Raw genomic sequence first — 6,032 nt, 5'->3', positions numbered from 1 at the left:
GTCTGTGAAACACGTTACATGTGTTTTCAGGCTCAGAGAACAGTTTGAGGGATGGGGGCCGTGCACTTTCCGCAGGGCTGATGGGCAGTGATGCTTCTCTGTGGAAGGGTTGAGGGGGTAAGGAAGGGTCTCTAACTTCCACGTGCCCTGCCGCATGTGACAGGTGCGGGCCATCTGTTGGGTCATCTCGGCCATCCGATGGGCCCCAGTGACACTCTGGGTCTGGCTTCTCCTACTGCTCCGTCATCTTACTCTCTTTCTAAATCTCTCTTTTCCCCCCCTCTCTTATCTGCCCTCCCCACCACTTGCCCCCTGCTCTAAGATGCATAGAAACAAAAGGACTGTAGAAGGAAGAAATCAGTAAAGATACTTAAAGATAAAAAATATATCAGATTTTTATGTGGCTGCACATTATGAGTCACGAGCCCTGTTAGCAAGGACTGTGTAATTTTGATGTCACGTTTGTAAATACGTCTAGGGGCTAATAAGCCAGTAGTGCATCTCATTTATTTCATGTTGGTACCATCTTACATTCTATTCCATTGGTTATATTGAATTTTATCGGGGGGGTGGTATTTTTTTCCCTGTTGGGAGGAGGTTAATGGAAAGATCCTTGCTGAGAAGGAAGCACCTCTACCGACAGCCTGTGGTTGGGTGCTTGATGTGGCGGTGGTGATCCTCGCCGTGCGGGTATCTGGGGCTTCCACGTACAGAGTGGTTGCTGAACTTGATTTTCTGGGACTGGCGTGTAGGCAATCATGTCTTAGTTTCTGGTATCGCTACAGGAGTGGTGGGATCTTCCTGTCCAGAGGATTTTGCAGAAGCCAGTGTTCCAGTTAATAGAGGTTTGCTTTGAACTGTTGCCTTTGGGAGCAGCATTCCAGAAGGAAGGAGTTTTGAGCAGTCGTCTGCCTTGCAGGCATTACTAGATAATTGTGGCAAAGGGAGACTCTATCTGAGAGCAGTGTTGCTACCTGTCACGGCTAATAAATGACAATAAGGAAACCATCTTTCACTGAACTGTTGGCAGGAGAACTACATTTAAAAGGCAAAATTTGTGAGTGAAATGATAGGAACTCCATTTCCCTGACACATTTTATGCGTTTCTTTTTGGGTTTTTTTTTTTGTATTTTTTTGTTTTTACAAATCTGTCCTTAAAGACTCCCGATGCCCAACTAGACCCATGTATTAGCCATCTTTCATCTCTTCCTAAATTACAAATGAAGAAAATAAAAACTGAAAGGAGCTTGAATAAAAACGTAGGCTTGTACGACCAGTGATCTAAACTTCCCGTGGGCCAGGCGTAATTTCAGATCTTCCAACATCCTTATCCACCTGCCGATGAAAAATATTTAGGTCCAAGAATAGATGGTTGCAGAAGGGCCCAAGGATGCAGAGGAGGTAGTTCTATTTGTGACACTGGTAAGAAGGTTTAATACTCAGTTGTTTCTGTTTTTGAAGTAGGCCACTTAAAAAATGGCAGTTTCGGCAAGTCATTAGCCAGGAGACCTTGCCTAAGACTCGGTGGGAGGACCAGAGCTCAAGGGGCCAGCGTCCCCTGATGAGTATAGAATTACAGGCCACCGTTCGTGGGGGCAGGCAAAAGATCCCCAGGCCCAGGGCATTTGGGATCCAGGATCACATTTACAGGAAAAACCTTGTCACGTTTAGACCAACTGATGGGTTCCCATGAATTCTGAAAAGACCTAGAGCTAGCCCAATTTCCCCTTTGTAACTGTTGGAGGGATCTCAAGCCATTTCACCGTGAGAGTATATGCATCTCCAAATAATTATTGAATGTCTGCTGTGCATCAGGTGGATTCTCTGATGCTTCCTAGTTTTCAGCTAGAGGTGACCTAGATGGCTAGGTAATAGAATTGTTCTTTTGTAAAGCTCAGTTTTGCCAACTTTTTTTTTTTTTTTTTTTTTTGGTCTGATAATTGGATTTGTCATTACTTTCTCACCAAAAATGGCTCCTCTAGAAGAAAAAAGTATGCGTTTTAAGAAATAAAGTAATTCTACACCCTGATCCACTACAGACTATTTTGAGTAGAAATTAAGAGTTGATAAAAGGAGTAAATCCTTAAGCAGTGATTGAAAAAAAAAAATCTATCGCCTAAAGAGTTTTCTTATCAATGTGTCCTTAATTACCACTGGCCCTTGTTACCAGATGGCAACTTCCACATTGAAATAATTATCATAATGAGCCTCAGGATTGACATTTTCTACACCTTGTCCCCAATATACACAATCTGAAGAATATAGAAATATTTTGATTTTTTTCATGTAATGATGAGAAACACAAAATGCTGACTTGACATACATTCATACAAAATTTTTTTCTCTCTCGTTTAGCTCAAATTATTGGTGAATCCAAAGGAACTGCTATAATGACTTTATGGAGCATACTAGATTAGTATTGCCAAAGTTTATTCCAACCCATTTCTTCTTTTATACTCTGAGACATCTTCATTATGTTGTTTGATGAGATGGATCCACAAGAAGACAGAGGTACCCAAGGTCAGTCCAACTTCCAGCCGGTCAGGTTTGTCATGTGGTGACTCTCAAATACAGAACATTGACCTTATTGAGGAGCCACTCAGGACCCTGACAGGCCGCAGCCCCAACAGGTGCATAGTGCGGACGGATGGAGCCATCATGCCGAGCTGGCTCTGCCTACCTCTTTGCTAAGCTTAATAAAACACTGTCCGTGTGCTGGTGCCCTGCAGAGGCCACCTGCACTTTCTCTGGGATTGAATTGTCTACTTTTAGTGTCCACATCCTCTGTGTAAAGGCTAGTGGGGAACAGGCAGGGGGCGGAGGTGAATGTCTGCAGGTGTCCATTTCCAAGGTCAGAAATTTTAAGAGATTTTAAAGGCCCTTCATTAAATTGAGTTCAATATTTCCAAAGAAAATTGGGAGAGGGGTTCTCTGTACCACTTGCTCACCACTCAGTTGAATTCCTAGGTGGAGCCAATGGGGCTTATGGGTCTAGAGCCTGGGAAAGGTGCTGCCCTTGCTTGTGGTGGCCAACTGCCAAGTCTCTTCTCTCTCACTCTGTGCCCCTTGAGCCCCAGTCTGTACCTTTGCTTGCTGCTGTTCTCTCTCTCTTTCCACTTTTAAATAGACTTCTTAATGTATAATGCACATAAAAGTTACCATCTTCACCATTTTAAAGTGTACAGTTCACTGTTTTAAGTACATTCGTGTCTGGCAACAATCACCACCCTCCATCTGCAGAACTCTTTTCCTCTTGGAACATTGAAGTTCTGTCCCCATTAACCAGCTAACCCCATTCCTCCCTCCTCTCAGCCCCTGGCAACCATCATTCCACTCTCTGTCTTTGTGAATTCAACTCCCTTAGGTATGTCATCAAAGTGGAGTCATACAGAATTTTTTCTTTGTGACTGGCTTATTTCCTTTAGCCAATAATGCCTTCAGCATTTGTCCATGTTGTAGTGTGTGTCAGAACCTTCCTTTTGAAGGCTGAATAATATTCCACCATACACCATATTTTGTGCATTCATTTGTTGGACATTTGTATTGTTTCTGGCTTTTGGCCAAATTTTCTTTTGAATGTCCCAGTATTTCTTTACAACCAGGCACCATCCACCTGGGCCCCTGAATGCCTCCCTTCCTAGACTAGTCACCTAAACATCCTGGAAGAGTATATTTATATTTATATATATGTATATGTCTCTGTCTCTCTCTCTATATATATACATTTTTAAAAAAGTCTTTCTAAGAGGCTCATAATGTGCCTCCTTTACCCACCCACAGCCTCCTCTACGTCTCTCACATTGAGCTGCAATCCTGCCTTCTCAGTAAAGTCTCCCCAGGCCTTTCTCAGCTCAAAACGACCTTTTTCTTTGAAATCCTGCAGCAGTTATTGTCAGCAACAATCTTTTTGGCAATGAATCGTGCACTGTTTTATGACATCTCTTCTACTGTCTAGAACTGTTATTGAAACACTTCATTTAACTTTTCAAGTTGCTCTCTTCCTGCTCCAACTAGATGAGTAACTCCACAAGAGCAGGTGTTGTGTCTTGTGTACCTTTGTGCCCCATCGCTTCCCATCCCACCTGCGTGTTTGCACCGCACCTCACAGAGTTATGTGATACGCATGCTTAATATTTCTTTTTCAAAGTCATGAGCCTGATTGCACTTTAATTCAGTGAAGTAGCTGATCAGGAGCCAACTTCCTAAATTATTTTTTTCTGTACTGATTTCCTCGTGAAGTTCTTGGGGAAAAAAAAATGGTCAAAGAGAGCGTAAGAAATCTTCCTGTTAGCATCCAGGGTTAATGGGCACATTTATCTTTCGAGAGAGAACGGAGATTACTATTTAAATGTCTTATTTTTAACTTCAGTGTCTCAGATAAAGCATTCTTACATATGGTTTTGAATTAGGGACTTGGCCATAATACACACTCCGGGCAGAACACCCAGAGATGATGTTTCCACTTAGACCCATCTGATTACAGGATGTCTTGGCCTTTTTGAGATCTTCCATCACTACAGAACGCCCGCTGCTGCACAGGTTATTTTCGAACTTTTGTTAATGAAAACTGTTACATCTTTGGTATCGTTAATAGTGCCATTTGGCCCACGTTTCTCATGGGTCTGTTGCTCTGGGACTTCACTTCTCTGCACAGCGGCGTGCGGCACGGCCGCCCCCCACGGCCTCTGAATCAGCAGGTGTCAGCCGCACCCGCGCTCCCCACCCCTGACCCCTGGCGGCCCAGCCCCTAGGTCATCCCCTCGCGTCCAAAGAGATCCAGACGTAAGCGTACGGGGACCTTGGCTAGCCGCTCAGTGAGGTCAGCAAGGACTAGGCCTTTTTAAATTTTTATTTTATTTTTTAAAAGATTTTATTTATTTATGAGAAGGAGAGAGAGAGAGGCAGAGACACAGGCAGAGGGAGGAGCAGGCTCCGTGCCGGGAGCCCCACATGGGACTTGCTACTCTTAAAAATTATCAGGCAAGATTAAAAAAAAAAAAAAAAAAACTATTGGGCAAGATAAATAAGTACTAAGGATATAATGTGTAGCCTAATGACCACAGGTAACACTGCTGTATGATATATAGGAAAGTTGCAAAGAAAGTAAATTTTAAGAGTTCTTATCAGAAGGGAGGAAAATAAAAATATTCCTTGTTTTTAAAAGAAATTTACTCCAAAGCACTTCTATCTATGTAGGTTATAGCTATCAATATGTACCACGTTAGAGATTCAAACACATTTTTTTTAATGTTTCAATTCATTTCAAGTAACAGTAATAAACCCTTTACATGTTAACATAAATACGTCTTTGAAAAATAACCATTTTCCGAAACAATGAAAGATATTTAATGAGAATGTTAAATTGTAAGCATTGTCTTACAACTCTTTTTAAATAAGTTTTAACAGAAAATAGATTCTCGTTTCTGAGTGCTTGTTGTCTGGGGGATATTTTAGCTGAAGTATGTGAAGAACATCTGGCTACTTGCAGCTATATAGCTGGGAAAGGGAGGAGTATTTTAATAGCCTTTTCAGAAAATTGTAAATATTCTTGGATACCACACCATGACTTGATAAATGGTACTTTCTTTAAGATGAGTTGCTATGTGAAATCCGAAACCACATCAGTGAACATTTCCTATTATCTTACAGTAAAATCCAGTGGTTTACTTTTGACGTTGAATTGATATTTTACCCTTGCGTGATACAACATTGGTCATTTGGAGAATGCCGGTTCACTGTGCTACATAGCTCTTCCAAGTGCTGACCGCATTTCATTATACAGTATCCCCAAATCACATTTCTATAAATATCACAGCAGATCTCATTAGAAAAGTCCTTTAAGCATTGGGGAACTGTCAACCTCACCGTGGCAAGTTTTCTAAGACTCTTTTATCTTGAAAGCTTGAGTTTTATCAGTTCATTTTCCTTGAAGTGATAGGCTTACTTTGTTCATTTTCAAGAAAAGGTTTGCCATGTACCCAAACCTGAGTAACCACAGTCTCTTAGTCTTTCTTTCTGGTGAACATGTTTCA

The 6,032-nt window shown here is 41.7% G+C and overlaps 1 pseudogene; it reads right to left on the bottom strand.

Annotated features, from left to right (window-relative positions):
- Positions 1-2,429: 2,429 nt before the first annotated feature.
- On the bottom strand, positions 2,430-2,657 carry LOC144284286 (NADH dehydrogenase [ubiquinone] 1 subunit C1, mitochondrial pseudogene; annotated as a pseudogene).
- Between the last annotated feature and the right edge of the window lie 3,375 nt (positions 2,658-6,032).

The sequence above is a fragment of the Canis aureus genome, chromosome 15 (genome assembly GCF_053574225.1).
Source record: "Canis aureus isolate CA01 chromosome 15, VMU_Caureus_v.1.0, whole genome shotgun sequence".
Lineage (NCBI taxonomy): Eukaryota > Metazoa > Chordata > Mammalia > Carnivora > Canidae > Canis > Canis aureus.
Note: the sequence above shows the minus strand (reverse complement) of the source record. Positions and strands in the feature narration are given on the sequence as shown.